Raw genomic sequence first — 16,696 nt, 5'->3', positions numbered from 1 at the left:
ACCGCCACCCTAACCCAGATACAGACAGACAGGAGACAAGTTTTGCCATACTCCACACGTTTATTTACAGTTTACAATGCCACTAACCACAACGTGACACACCAACACCATTCAGTCCCTTCTTGCCACCAGTCCTTCTCCCTCCACTCCTGTTCAGGCTTTGTCCTCTCCTCCTGACTCTGGCCACTTATGGAGTGAGGCGGCTCCTTTTTATAAGGCACCTGGATGGCCTAACGAGCTTCTTCTGGCCACACTTTCTGGTTTGGCGGAAGCATGACCAAATAAGGCCCTGGAAAGGTCCATGTGCCCCCTAGCAGTGGCCACGGGTTCCAACAGGGTTGAACCCCATGCTCATAACCCGTGACCCCACTGGAAACCAAGGGGGCTTCCCTCTATCGCCCCAGGGAAGAAACTGTCCCAACAATCCTCCATCCCCCGGTCCTTCCACGCTTTGGGCATCCTGGCCGGGCAAGGGCCCCAGCCATCCGCCACAAACTACAACTGGAACATCTGTGGAGATCTAAAAGTAGTGGCACAGCTACAAGGAATGCAGCTCAGATTTAAGTACTGCGTGTGGGACAGTCGTGCTAATGACTCGCATTACGCTAAAAACAACTAGCCACTCCATAAAGAGAGAATAGTGTGGCACATAAACCACTTGTCGACCCAACAAAATTATTTTTGCCGCCTCTTTATATGAAACCAAGACTGATGAAAAGGTTCATGAAATCAATGAACAAGGAAGGTGAGGGATTTCAGCATTTGAGGCAGAGTAATTGATTGCAAAGTTAAGGAAGGAATTTTTGTGGTTCCATAAGTCAGATATGTCATCAATGATGAGCAGTTCAAAGATCTGCTAGTGTGTGGCCTGAGGAAAATCACATGGAGGGCATTCAAGGATGTTGTTGAGAATTTTCTTGGCAACTGCATTGCAACAAACTACTTCCATCTGGTTGACAATATGCTTCAGGCATACAAAAACCATGAAGTGCAAAATGTCACTAAAGATTTATTTTCTTCATTTACTCCTGGAGTTTTTCCATGTTAATCTTGACACAGTAACTGACACGGTGAACAGTTTTGCTGAGATTTTGCAAAGATGGAAACAAAGTATCGGGGCAAGTGGAATTCACCAGTGCTAGCCGACTAAAACAGAAGACATCAGATACTGAGTACTAACAAAAATCAGCAGCAAAACATTTTGAGCTCAATTGAATGTAGAGAAAAGCCAAGCAAAATGACACCTTTTATTGGCTAACTAAAAAGGTTACAATATGCAAGCTTTCGAGGCAAGGGCCTGAGTTGCCTCGAAAGCTTGCATATTGTAATCTTTTTAGTTGGCCAATAAAAGGTGTCATTTTGCTTGGCTTTCTCTACATTCATTATGGCTAACATGGTACAACACCCTAGTAACTACAGAGCTTAGTTGAACAAATGCAATGTGTTGGCATCATTAAACATTAAAACACACTAAATTCAACAGAAGTTACATTTCATGTTCTCTGCATCCCTGCATGATAGTCAATCTGAACATATACAGTATCTGTGTGTTATCGTAATAACCAAAGACTTTTCAGGAAGCAAAACTTTTTAACAAAATTGTCCACTTTAATAATATGAATACTGTTCTGAAAAATAAAGACTAACTAGTGGACCTTAATATAGTTGATGATAACATGATTAGTTAACTGTGTGGTGATTTTACAAACAACAGGGACAAAACAATTAGTCCTATAGAAAGAGCATATCCAGTACTTCAGGGTTGCCCGAATGACTTCCTAAAAAATTACTTTCATGCAAAGGGAATATAAAGGCATCATCAAGCACACTCCAAGTCTTTTATCTATTCATATTAACATGGTTTATTTGCACCTTGGCCTTCACCATAAAGAGCAGATAAATCAAAATGGAACAGTTGGTTTGCCAGTTACACAAAAATAGGCTTCACTTTATTCATTGTTTCTTCCATCAATGAGATAATTTTGAATCTACCTATAGATTTTGAATTTGGTAATTTACGGCACTTTTAATAAGTGATATGGTATTTTGTACATTGTTGCGTAGATTCGTTCTAGAAAATAGTATTTGTCCAAACCCGATGCGACATTTGGCTGATTTTAGTGTGCTGATAAATGCTCTTAAGCATTTCATTCAAATACGCAATTGATCACAAAATACAGTAATCCCTCGCTACTTCGCGGTTCACTTTACGCGGATTCACGACTTCGCAGATTTTATATGTAAGCATATCTAAATATATAACGCGGATTTTTCGCTGCTTCGCGGGTTTCTGCGGACAATGGGTCTTTTTACTTCTGGTATTTGCTTCCTCAGTTGGTTTGCCCAGTTGATTTCATACAAGAGATGCTATCAGCGGATGGCTGAGAAGCTACCCAATCAGAGCATGCAGTTAAGTTCCTGTGTGCTGATGATTGGCTCAGCGACGGAGTGCTGCATTAACCAGGAAGTCTCATCTCACTCATTCAGCATTAACGTGCTCTTGCTACTGCATTCAGGGGATTATCACCTTCATCGTCATCATTTTTACTGCGCAGCATATTCATCACCATCATCACGTCATATATAGCTACGTGTACTTCGCTATACAGTAAATGTAAACTTATCTACCGATTTCATATTGCTTAGCAGTTGTCCCTGTTATTAATAGAGTAAAGGGCGGGTTGTAAACAATACAGGGAGGGTTTAAAAACGTCCAAATACACATTAAATAAATATGGTGTCCCTACTTCGCGGAAATTCAGTTATCGCGGTCAGCCTTGGAACCTATCTCCCGCGATAAGTGAGGGATTACTGTAATGTAAATTATAAAGGACCCAAAAATCCCCATTTCTGCAGTAGAATACTGGGAATCTTTTGCAATAAGTAACTTCAGCAAAACTCAAAAGAGGCAGCAGAAACATTCGATCCTGGGGACCCACGGTGGCTGCATGTTTTTGTTCCAATGAGATTCACAATCAATTGTGATAATCGATAACTGATCTCATTTAATTAGCTGGTCTTTTTTTACTCTTCTCTCATTCTGCATTCAGAAAAACACAACAGTATGTTTTTTACATTTATAAGACATTTAGAAATATTTATTTTTTTCTACAGCTATAAATGCTTAACTCTCTTTTGTTGTTTTCCTATTATTTTCCCCTTTTCCAGTGTAGTTTGCTCCCTTCATTTTACCCTAATAGTGACAATTAACAACCAGCACAGCAGACACCTGAGATGATGAAAGCAGCAACGACTTCAGTGTCAGACTCGCTAATTAGTAAATACACCTGGAAAAGCAGAATGAACATTAGGTGGAAAATACTGTTAACGACTTAAAACAAAAAACTACATATTCCCCATATAACTGCTTATATTTTAATAAAAATCTACCAAACTTAGTTTGTAATTTCTACATTGTGTCCAAAACACAGAAACTGGGAAATAATGACTCACTTAATTAGGCTGAAAGTCCAATGAAAAACTGAAGTTGGTTAGAACAAAAACCACTGCACTTAGGTCATAGAACCCTCTACCAGCAGACTTCAGAGTCTCCCTTGTGCTGAGATGTGTGTGTATTTTTTCTCGTTGCCACTGTCCCTAAAAGATACGTCTAGTGAAGAACCTGGACACAGCTGTTGTCTGCACTGTAGCTTATGATTTCTTCAGAACTGTCACAGGTCTTCACATTAATGCCCTCTTTGCACTGTCTGTCAGTTTTTGAGAACAGCCTGCTTAGGCAGATTTGAAGCTGTGCCAGATTCTTTCCATTTTTCACTGAATGACTCTGGGATTGTCAGTGAATGTTCTTGTATTTGTTTCCTGACTGTAACTTTTCAATAACCCTGTCCTGGAGTTGTTTGGTGCATTCCCGTGTCTCATAATGTTAGTTTACCTGACTCCAAGCAGTTTTCACCTTTCAGATACAGGTGTGGTTATACTACAGTCACTCAAAACACTTCCACTGCAAACTTCATTTTTAAAAACAGTTGGCTACACCAGTAATGATTTAGGTGTGCCATGAGTAAGTAGGTAATCAATTGTTTTGTGTTTAATAACTGCAGTAAATTTAGATCATTTTTGTAGTCTTTTTCTGATGAGCAGTGATCTTCTTCTTCTTTCAGCTGTTCCTGTTTGGGTCCTCACAGTGGATCATCTTCTTCCATATCTTCCTGTCCCCTGCATCTTTTTCTGTCACCCCCACCAGCTGCATGCCCTTTCTCACCACATCCATAAACCTTCTCTTAGGCCTTCCTCTTCTCCTTTTAACTGGCAGCTCTATCCTTAGCATCCTTCTCCCAATATACCCAGCATCTCTCCTCTGCACATGTCTAAACCAACGCAGTCTCACCTCTCTGACTTTGTCTCCCAACCCTGAGCTGACCCTCTAATGTCCTCTTTTCTAATCCTATCCATCCTCCTCACACCCAATACAAATCTTAGCATCTTTAACTCTGCCACCTCCAGCTCTGTCTCCTGCTTTCTGGGCAGTGCCACCGTCTCCAGCCCATATAACACAGCTGGTTTCACTACCGTCCTTTAGACCTTCCCTTTCACTCTTGCTGATACCCGTCTGTCACAAATCACTCCTGACACTCTTCTCCACCCTGCCTGCACTCTCTTCTTCACCTCTCTTGATAAAGCAGTGATAAACATCCTGATTACATCCATTGCAATTGAGTGTTGTAAAGCAATAATAGCATGAGGAAGTCCAGCAGGAATGAATACCTTTGACTGGCACTGTGTAACCCAAAGGCCTCTTTTAGTTCATTGCAGGTAAACCGTGAATTCCCAGATTGAGACACCAATGCCTCATTTGTCGTTCTAACGTTTTCATAATCAGTTATGGAAATCTTGGTAATCAACTGTGATGCCTTACTAGTCTGCAGTTTATTTTAAGAGGATGATTTGTCCTTTTAAAACTGCATTCAGTGCTTCCAGAGTGAAATCTCCAGGGAACTGTTGGTCTCTAGGAAAATATCAATTAGTGTGGAAATAGATGCATTTTGTAAAGTCCTTATCATCTGGCATTAATGGATTAAGTTGCCACTGGTACTGTAAATTGAGTTTACAGACTCCAAAGGGTAGAAGCAAGCTGAGGTATCTTGTGAAGCAGTGAAATCCACCTGAGGAATCACAAACGCCTGTGACGGCAATTGTCCCAAACATTATGGTGCCCTGAAATGGGTGAGGCTCCATGTAGAAAAAGTGTTGACTGTAAAATGTCTGTAAAATCCCCTTAAACGAAAGTCTGCAATATGCACTTTAATAATGACGTCTGAATTGTGTGATTTGTAATTTTAAACTATGGAGCAGAGGGGGAAATCAAAGAAAAATGTGTCTTTGTTGTAAACGTTATGGAGGACACTGTAATGTTGGGGGCTGGGGTCTATTCTTGTAGCACAGAATGCAAATCTGGAACCAAACCTGGATGGGGAGATGCACATGCTGGGTCAGGCAACCATTATGTTGTTATGCTGGTAAGTCTTTACCTTTATCATTCTAGTTCAACCAACACTATAACCTGATAAAGGAAATTAAAAAAAAAATTATTAATAATTATTTACTGCTCTGATACTGATCTTTCTGATCATAAAATAGGTCATTACGATAGCAACTGGCTGGAATTCATAATTCACTGCAGAATTACGGTATATGAGGGTTCTTCTAGAGCGCCTTTTTCTCTTGCACGATTTCGCTCAAAAACTAATCAGCACATCATCATCTCATAACAGGCTTAAGTCTCAAGTTTGGTATTTTTCCATGCAGTCGTTTTAGCTGTAAACCATTCTCAAGAAGCTATGACATACAGACCGACACACACACACACATCCATCATCGGGGTATTGATGTTTTTGGTATCGGGGGACCCCAAAACGTTGAGACCCATTGGAAACCGGAGGTCGATATTTTTGATGAATCTAAAGTAGAAGTACAGTCTTTGGAGGCCTATTGAGTGTCACGCTCATGGTCTGACTGGGGGGGGGTAGTTTCAAGTTCAGATCCTGAGAGGCCATGATGTCCACTTTATAGCGATTTTATAGAATCTGTTATTTATTTACATCTTTTTTTTTTTTTGCTGCATTAATAGGAACAGATAACCAGAATGTTTAATGGCCACAAATGAAATTAATACTCCTTCTATCATACTTTATTTCCTGTATTTTTTCTATTTAAAATCACTTTTAAGTTATAGTGTCAGATTGTCCATTTGTCTCATTTCTGTGCCATCTGCTGTACAATTCGACCCCCGTAACTCGGTCTCCTATCACCGCCACCCTGTGGCTGGAGGTAAAACTGCAGCAACCACTCCTCTTCTGACATCATCTTTCACAGAAATGCTGTTCTCTTTCTTATCCTGCTCTTTATCCTGCTCTTAAACAAATAGAAAAATTACAATTTTCAAAGATAACCAAACTTGTTGAAATTCATGGAAGTTTTAAAAATGTTTAATGGCTAGAAATGAGTTTGGTTTTCCCTCTATCATTCATTTATATTTACTACTAGCTAACCCTTGCGGCTCTGCCCATGTAGTAGTGAAACAGGACAAACTTTAAAAATCGATTAAAAAAAAAAAGGTATCGCTAGCTAAACAGAGGCAAGGTTCGCTGCAAAACGTGGCGAGAAGTAGAGCAATTCGAACGAAGGCTGGCGGGTAAGTGAAGAGGGTCCTTGCCTGGCTCCCCACTCCTGACATCACACTTCCCTCTTCCCACAGCCTCTCTCGGATTAGCGTGAATAAATCGCTTCTTCAAGCCAACTATGATTCTTAGCACGATGAGAGAAGTAGCAAAATTAATCGGAATGTTCAAGCGAATTATAGAAAAAACCCGATCTAAATCTGTGAAGTAGTTCTCTCGTGAAAAACAGACAGACGATGGATTTTACATATAGAGATTTTTTTCTTTTTAAGTTTCCTTTATCAAGTTATAAAGTTTGTCTGTTTGTCTGCTACTTCAGTTGTATACCATTTGCAATCGGAATCTCAGCAGCAATATGCCATCTGTTGGAATGAAAAATGCAATGCACTTTTTATAACTACATGCATTACAAAATACAGTCTTAAAGACGGTGTATTGCAATAGTTAACAAGAGTGAAACTGCTGGACAGTCAGAAATTGCTTTATGCGTATACAAGGGGGGGTCTGAAGCCAAGTGAGCTTACCTGGTAATTACCACATAATTCATGCATTTATTTCTAGTAGGATTGACTACTGCAATGCGGTGTTCACTGGATGCTCAAACTGTACTTTATACAGCCTCTAGTTAATCCAAAATGTGGCTGCAAGAATTATTACAAGAACAAGAAAATACGAACACATAACTCCAGTTTTTAAATCCTTACTCTGGCTCCCGGTTAAGTTTAGTGCAGATTTCAAAATCCTCCTTTTAACATATAAAGCATTAAATGGCCAAGGTCTGGCTTACTTGTCTGAACTTATCATGACTTACAAACCAGAATGCACATTAAGATCTCAAGATGCTGGTCTGCTTAGGATTCCAAGGATTAATAAAATAACAATGGGAGGTCGAGCTTTTAGTTACAGGGCCCCTAAACTGTGGAATGGTCTGCTTGCTACTATAAGAGATGCTCCTTCGGTCTCAGCTTTTAAATCCCGGCTGAAGACTCATTACTTCAGTTTAGCTCACCCTGACTAGAGCTGCTGATTAACTGTACAGACTACATATCTGTTGTCAGTCATTAGCACTAAAACATAAGTAATATGATAGTTATAATTGGATACTAGCCCTCACCTATTCTGTTTCTCTTCTCGGTACTCAAATGTGGCACTTGGTGCCATGGCCCACTTGCAAAGTTGTTTTGCCTGCCTAAGGAAAAGTCATCCCTGATGGAGGATCGCAGGAATCGTGGGAAAGAGGGATCCTTTCATTGGATTGGCTGGCCCAGCACTAACTCAGCTGTGGAATGGCCAAATGGGGGCGGCAGCTTGATGGATGAGGTCTCCAGGGCGGAGTGGTGGCTCTGAGGCTAGAGATCTGCACTGGCAATCGGAAGGTTGCCGGTTCGAATCCCGTCAATGCCATTAGGGACTCTGCTCTGTTGGGCCCTTAAGCAAGGCCCTTAACCTGCAATTGCTGAGCGCTTTGAGTAGTGAGAAAAGCGCTATATAAATGCAAAAAATTATTATTATAAATATATCCAAATCTTCTTATGTGATATCATCTACTGTTAAATTCTGCTCCGTACTTCTAAAATTTTTATTTTTTATACTGTATTGAGGATTTGTTCTGTTCTGTGTATTGTATTGTATTGACACCCACTGCACGCCCAATTTACCTGGAAAGGGGTCTCTCTTTGAACTGCCTTTCCCAAGGTTTCTCCCATTTTTCCCAAGAAGGTTTTTTTTGGGAGTTTTTCCCTGACTTCTTAGAGAGTCAAGTCTGGGGGGTTGTCAAAAGGCAGGGCCTGTTAAAGCCCATTGCGGCACTTCTTGTGTGATTTTGGGCTATACAAAAATAAATTGTAAGGAAGGGGTGTAGCACAATGCCGTTTTAGGTCATTTTCAGTGCAGTTTCAATAAAGTTGGATGCTTTTCTCCCACCGGTTTTTCGGCCTCTGGTTGCCCTCGGATTAATGAAACTCCTCACGAGTCATAACACTACAGCACCTCGTCAGTCATCGTCAGCGGCATCATCTGTGTCAAAACAGTGACCACACCCGGTGTTCGTTCATCTCAGGAAAAAGAAAAGTTGGTGAATAAAAAGGGGGGGGGGGGTAGTGTCACAGTTCAAAGTTGCATTCTTGCAATGTTTCCACTGACAAGTGTGCTCCGTGTGGTGGAGTTATTGGTGGGCTGTAGTCAGTCAGTCTGGTCGCTGACAATTGCTAGGTTGAAAGTAGGCAGGAATTACAAAACAAGGTCTGGTCTACTTTTAGGAAAAAATGTCATGAGCCTATCCCAGTAAACATTGGACTTAAGACAGGAGCAATTCCTGGACAGGGTGAATATACATACGGGCACATAAGTAGGGCCAGTTTAACAATGCCAGTCCACCCAACCTGCATGTGTTTCGACTGTGGGAGGGAAATGGAGCACCTGGGGGAAACTTCACACAGTGGCAAACCTTGATCTCCTTCAGTGTGAGACAGCAGTGCTACCACTGTACCCAGTAATTTTATCCATCCATCCATTTTCCAACCCGCTGAATCCGAACACAGGGTCACGGGGGTCTGCTGGAGCCAAGCCAATCCCAACACAGGGCACGAGGCAGGAACCAATCCCAGGCAGGGTGCCAACCCACCACAGGACACACACCCACACACCAAGCACACACTAGGCCCAATTTAGAATCGCCAATCCACCTAACCTGCATGTCTTTGGACTGTGGGAGGAAACCAGAGCGCCCGGAGGAAACCCACGCAGACACGGGGAGAACATGCAAACTCCACACAGGGAGGACCCGGGAAGTGAACCCGGGTCTCCCAACTGCGAGGCAGCAGCGCTACCCACTGCGCCACCGTGCAACCCACCCAGGAATTTTAATATTATTAATTGCTATTCTCGGTTAATAATAGGGTCAGTTTAGTAACGCCAGTTTACCTAAGTTTAATCAGATTGATGTCTAGTTAAGTCTAATACAGATGGTTTAACATATGCAGAGTGGTAGCGCACGGCTGTCATTCCAGCCTCACAACACCAGACTCTACATGTTCTTCCCATGCATTTATAGAAATGTTGTTGAAGTAGGCTGACACAGGCACCCTTAGCCCCAATGAAAGTACTCGGAAACTCAGAACAGATAGCGAATTAAGCGTTTAGAATTAATTATTGTACAGCGCGCATACAGACTCACGATGGAACAATGAGCCCCAGCAGTGAGCACCTTTTACTTTTATTACAATGTTTATCATTTCAGCCATCATTCTTCATGATCTGACTTCTAGCATTCCATTGCTCTAGTCCTGCCTCTAATTAATTCCACCTATAATTCTTAGTTAAGGGGTTATCAAACCCCGCTCTGTCCATCTTATCTGATTGATAAGGACTATTCTTGCTTGCTACTATAATTTACAGCCAGAGTTCACATTCTTTCTTTAAGCGAGGGACCCATCTTTTTTCAGCTCTCCTGCACGTCTAACCTTTGGCTTAATAAACTATTGGTGGTTTCTAGCTCATACTGAATAATACAAAATATATAGGCATAAATCTTTTTTAATCCTAACTCTTACATTTTAATGCTTAGTAAAATATAGTGTCTACTTTTCTCATGTGTTTATAATATTTTTCTAATACATAGAAATTACCAATTATTATAAGAATACACCTCTCTATTATAAAAGAAAATCTTGAGACGAGACTATTGCCAAGAGATTTTTTCAAGTTCCGCCCTCCTCACAACCATTTACGGTTAATGGCCCACGCCTGCAGTCCTCTCATCTCTCATTCCTGTGAATGCTTTTGTCAGACACAGTTCCTGCGCTCTCAGCTCTTATAAATTTTTACGTCTTCCTCACTTTAAGTTCCCAATAAAAGAAGACTTATTCCAAATCTTATTGAAGAATTTCATCTCGAAGGGTTATCAGCAGAAGAAATGAGTACACGGGCAATCCAAACACCGAGAAACGATGAAGTCAAATGAATTAATGCGAAAATTATCAATCGGTTACACAGCAAATTGGTTAAATGCGTATCAATAGACTCTGCTGAAACAGTTGGTGGTGATGGTACGGAAGATGAAAACATCAACTTACAATATCACGAAGAATATCTACAACCGTTAACACCGTCGGGTCTTCCACCGGCCGAATTACTGTTGAAAGAAGGACGTATCGTAATGTTATTGCGTAATTTATGTCTGAGTGATGGGCTATGCAATGGGACAAGATTAGTTGTATTCAAAATTGGTCGAACAATTCTGACATGTAAAATTTTAACAGGCGACAAGAAAGGTAATGTAGTACATCTTCAGGGGATGACATTAGACACCAAAGGAGATCTTGATATGCTATTCGTATTAAAACATTTACAGTTTCCCATTAGAATAGCTTTTGCTGTGACAATTAACAAATCACAGGGACAAACATTCGAAAAAGTCATTTTATTTATTAGAGAGAAAGAAACGATATTCACTCACGGGCAGTTATACGTTGCGCTGTCACGATGAAAAGTCCAAACACAGAATCAAAATTCAATGCGATATTAAAGAAAAGTTCATTCTAATTCTTGTTTTTACTGTAGTTTTACAGTAAAAGTGTAAGTTTAAAAAGTATTTGCATGTTAATTTCAAAGCCAAACAGAATGAAATCGTAGGCTATTACGCAATGAATAGAATAGAATGCCTTTTATTATCACTATACACATGTACAATGAGATTAAAAGCAGCTCCTTCAGTGCAGACATACATGTAGAACACAACAAGTAAATAAACAAATGGTGCAAAAAGTTGCAAAGAAGTTGCAAAAAAGTTCTGCGACGCTATATACATATGGAAAGAATACATAACAATTGCACTATTGGGTTATTGCACATTATTTAAATACTGGAAAGAATAAATAACTATTGGGTTATTGCACACAATTTAAATATTGCACAGTAATGATGATCATGTGCAGTGAGTAGTGGATGTTGGACCCGGAGAGTAATGATATTGTACAGTATACAGATATTGCACAGTTATTATCAGTACCATTTAGATATTGGATATCGCACAGTTGATGGATAGAAGGAAGTCCTCTAACTCAACATGAAACATAATATTATTTCAATTCATTACGTTTTGCTATTTTTTACTATGGTTAATTACTCGCTGTAATGTAAAATAGTTAGGTCTATTATCCATATGTAACAGTTCCCATGAAAATAACAATCTGTTTAAATTGTACATCTGCATTTTTTTATTTATTTATTTATTTATTTTTTTACATCTTCTTGCCTCCTCCAATCTCTCATCAGTTTCTCAGACACATGGAATTTTGTTGCAGCAGCCCGGTTACCAATTTCTTTCACCACTTTAACGACTTTTAATTTTTAACCAGCTTCATATTTACTTCTGATCGAAAGCTCCATCGTAGATAAGAGATGCTCTTACGATAAAGGTGTATGAGGGTGTGAGATACAAAAAAAAACACAAAACAGTGCGAACATCGCTTCAGAATAGTTCAGGTATTACCGTGTGGTCACGTGGGCACAATACATAGAAATAAAAAGGCTGTGGTCTCCGTGGTTACTCTCTCAGGTGGGCGTTAGAATATCGTAATCTCTTGGACCAATAGCGTGAGTTTTCCACATTCGATTTATACGACCAACATTATAAAATACCAGAAATTATACGGTAAAATCATGCCCTGACTTATCCGTGAGTATATACGGTACAAACAAGTGTGGCCTACTTAAGAAAACACGTCATTTACCTGACATCACTCCTTCATATGTAGGCGCATTTCCCATCACATACCTCTCGTAAGATTGTGTGTGGCATAGTCTTGAAGCGGTTATCCCTGTTGCCTCACGGGCACGCAGTGTCGCATTTGAACCTTGCACCATTATCACTGTGGAGTCTGCATCATGTAAAGCACTTTGAGCTACATTATTTCTATGAAAATGTGCTATATAAATAAATGTTGCTGCACGTTCTCTCTGCGTTCATGTCGGCTTTTCTCTGGGTACGCATGTCAGATTCACTGGCAACTCTAAAGCCACAGCAGCTAAAAGTGAGTCAGTTTTGCTTTTTGCCACAAATATTGCTCAAATTATTTTTCCTACAGCCCAGATCTTCTGAGTGTGAGCAGACATGCATCCTGAATGTTGCCCACACGTGCAAAACCAATGAAAACAAAAGTGTCAGACAGAATTGACCACAATGAATGCCAGTAGTGTAGCTGCTGCCCAAATCTGCAAAATCACTGGTTTCTGGGACCTGAGCACAAAATTATGTTGAGAAGGTAGATTGGTGTTCTGTTGGCCTCATTTCTTTAAATTTTTTTTGGATTGAATACATTTTCCTGGGACCTTTTTTTTTTTTTTTACTTTGATTCACTTTCATTTTAATTTGAGATTTGTTATTTTATTTTCCAATCATATTTTATTTTTTCTATGTGCACTCACAGCAATTATGTGGTGCCCTATGCTGAGGACACGCCCCCTGAAGTCGTATCACATGACATCACGCTTTGCAGTAAGGAGACTGTGGAAGATTGTGGGTTCGCTTCCCGGTTCCTCCCTGTGTGGATAGAGTACTGAGAAAAGCGCTATATAAATGTAATGAATTATTATTATTATTATTATTATCAGCAGCACAAAAATATTTAAAGGAATGCGTTTGGTGTTTTTCAAGTCAAAGTTATTTCTTCACAATTATCATGTATATTCATTTGACAAATGAACTTGTATTCTAAAGTAAAGCATATTTTAAAGTTTTAAAAATAACTAGCCCATTCTTGCATTTTATAATAGAGCATATGCCTACCATTATAAAAAAAAAATGCATCCATTTTTCAAGCCAAAAATGTTATTCCATATTGATCTGCAACTCAAGTTTAGACACTGTCACAGGAGGCTGGGGGACAGACCCAGCCGGGATACCTGGAAGGACTGGGAGGTGGCGTATATGTCCCCTGGGCCATGAGGGGGCAACTGCCCTGGATTTGAAGGGACCACGGGAAAGGAGCAAGGAGGCTCAAGCCCATTGGGGCCTGTGGCCACCTCCAGGGGGCGCCCCGAATCTCATGGAGCCTGGGAAACATTCACTTCCACCACACCTAGGAAGATGGAGGAAGATCCTTCCAGGGACGCCCAGAGTGTTTCTGGGTGCAAGGGCAGCACTTCCGCCACACCAGGAAGTGCTGCCGGAAGAGTGTCATCAGGCTCCTGGAGAATAAAAGGGGCCGCCTTCCTACAGTCGAGGAGCGAGAGTCGGGAGCGGAAGTAGGATGAAGCTCCCAGGAGGAGAGTAAAGCATTCCATAATCACCGTTCTTTTTGAAAATGACTCACTGTTACATTACATTTTTAATAAACTCAAATATAGTAACTAAATGATAGACTAAAACATTTTTGAAATCCTTAAACTCTGAAATCGGTTAACTAGGCCTATGAATGCCCTGAATGTCACACCGTTGTGTACATTTTCTCATTTGTTAGATCAGGGGTCCTCAATCACAGTCCTGGAGGGCTGCAGTGGCTACAGGTTTTTGTTCTAACCTGGTTGCTTAATTAGAAAGCAATTCTTGCCTATCATTTAATTTCATGGCTTGTTGGTGCTTTAACTCTGCCATGTCAGGTTGTTCTCATATCTTAAGTTTTCTTCCCCTTTCTAAGGATATCATCCAAATGATTTGAAGGCTAAAATGAATGAGTGATTCTCAGTCTTTCACTTTTTTCTCTTCACTTTCCTTCCAAGTATTTATTTAAACCCAATAGTGCACTAAAATAAGCAATAAGGGTTTAAAATCTTAACGTGTGTGATGCAGAAGTGTTACTTGAGCAATAAGGGCTCTTATTAAGCAACTGGGTTGGAGCAAAAACCTGCAGCCACTGCGGCCCTCCAGGACTGTGATTGAGGACCCCTGAGTTAGAACATTAGAACAATCTAGACTAAAACAGGCCATTCAGACCAACAAAGCACGGCAGTCATGTCCTCTTAATTCTAAAATAACATCAAGTTGAATTTTGAAGGTTCCTTCAGTCCACCACACTACTTGGTCACGTATTCCATATGTCTGTGGTTCTCTGTGTGAAGAAAAACTTCCTAATGTTTGTGTGAAATTTACTCTTCACAAGTTTCCAACTATAAATAAGTGAACAGGACTGTCGAGCTTTGTTGGGCTGAATGGCCTATTCTCATCTAGAGTGTTCTAATGCCTCCATATTCTTGATGAACTCATTTTAAAGTCCCAGTCTTGATCCACCGGACTAATTCCCTTCATCATTTTAAACACCTCAGTCAAGTCACCTCTTATAAACTGTAAAGGCTCAGCTCTTTTAATCTTTCCTTATAACTCATCCCCTGTAGGCCTGGACTCAGCCTCGTCGCTCTTCTATGGACCTTTTCTTGTGCTGTTATGTCCTTTTTGTAGCCTGGAGACCCAAACTGCACACAGGACTCCAGATGAGGCCTCACCAGTGTGTTATAAAGACTTGAGCACAACCTCCTGTGACTTGTACTCCACACATCAAGACGCTATATAAACTGATATTCTGTTAGCCTTCTTCATGGCTTCTGAACACTGACTGGCAGTTGATCGTGTCGAATCCACTGTGACTCCTAAATCTTCTCATAAGGTGAACTTTTGATTTTCTGACCTCCCGTTGTGTATCTAAAAAAACATCAAGTCGAATTCTGAAAGTCCCTAAAGTCTTACTGTCTACCACACTAACTTGTGTATGTGGTTCTCTGTGTAAAACTTTCTAATGTGTGTGTGAAATTTACCCTTCAGAAGTTTCCAGCCCTTGATGAATTCATTTTAAAGTCTCCGTCTTGATCCACTGGACTAATTCCTTTCATAATTTTAAACACTTCAGTCAGGTCTCCTCTTGATCTTCTTTTGCTTCTTTTGTTATAATATGGAGACTAAAACTGCACTCAGTACTCCTGTTGAGGCCTCAAAAGTGTGTTATAAAGCTTAAGCATAACCCTGTTTGAAATTTACTGCACACATCCACCATTGGCCTTCTCATTCCATCGTCTGGGTGTAGATGGTGACCAGTCAACTGTGTCTCCCAGGTCCTTCTCAAGGCAGGTACTTTCAGGTCTCACACTTCTCATTGTGTATTCATGTAATGTATACTCACCAGTGTAATGACACTATGCTACTGTAATTAAGTAATAAATATTATTTTATTTGTCTACAGTGCTGAAGGCTGCTGCCTCATAGCTCCAGACGACAGGCTTTAAATCTCACCTCGATGGAGTTTTCATGTTTGTTTCCCCAGGTACTCAAGATTCCTTTCTACCTCTTAAAGCTGCAGCTGATTAGCAGCCCTAAACTGGCTGGTAGGAGGGAGTGTGAAAGTGTGTGTGTCTGTGGGTGTGTGCATGTCTGTGAATGTAAGTGAATGTAAAGGTGAGTGTGTGTTTGTGTGTGTGTGAATGTGAGGGTGGGTGTGAGTGTGTGAGGATGTGGTGTGTGTGTGAATGTGTGTTTGTACAGTATGTGAGGGTGAGTGTGTGTGTGTTTGTATGTGAGGGTGAGTGTGCATGTGTGTGTGTGTGTGAAAGTAAGGGTGAATGTGAGGGCATTTGTGTGTGTGTGTGCATGTGAATGTAAGGGTGTGTATGTGTGTGTGAATGTAAGGGTGAATGTGAGGGTGTGTGTGTTTGTATGTGAGGGTGTGTGTGTTTGTATGTGAGGGTGTGTGTGTGTGAATGTGAGGGTGTGTGTGTGTGTTTGTATGTGAGGGTGTGTGTGTGTGAATGTGAGGGTGTGTGTGCATGTGTGTGAATGTGAGGGTGGGTGTGAGTGTGTACATGTGAATGTAAGAGTGTGTGTGTGTGTGTGAATGTAAGGGTGTGTGTGTGTGTGTGAATGTAAGGGTGAATGTGAGGGCGTTTGTGTGTGTGTGTGAATGTGAGGGTGTGTGTGTGTGTGCATGTGAATGTAAGGGCGTCTATGTGTGTGTATGTTTGTATGTGAGGGTGTGTGTGTGTGAATGTGAGGGCGTGTGTGTGTGTTTGTATGTGAGGGTGTGTGTGTGTTTGTATGTGAGGGTGTGTGTGTGTGCATGTGTGTGTGTGTTTGT

This window comes from Erpetoichthys calabaricus, chromosome 12 (assembly GCF_900747795.2).
Source record: "Erpetoichthys calabaricus chromosome 12, fErpCal1.3, whole genome shotgun sequence".
NCBI classification, from domain to species: domain Eukaryota; kingdom Metazoa; phylum Chordata; class Cladistia; order Polypteriformes; family Polypteridae; genus Erpetoichthys; species Erpetoichthys calabaricus.
This window is presented reverse-complemented; position numbering follows the sequence as displayed.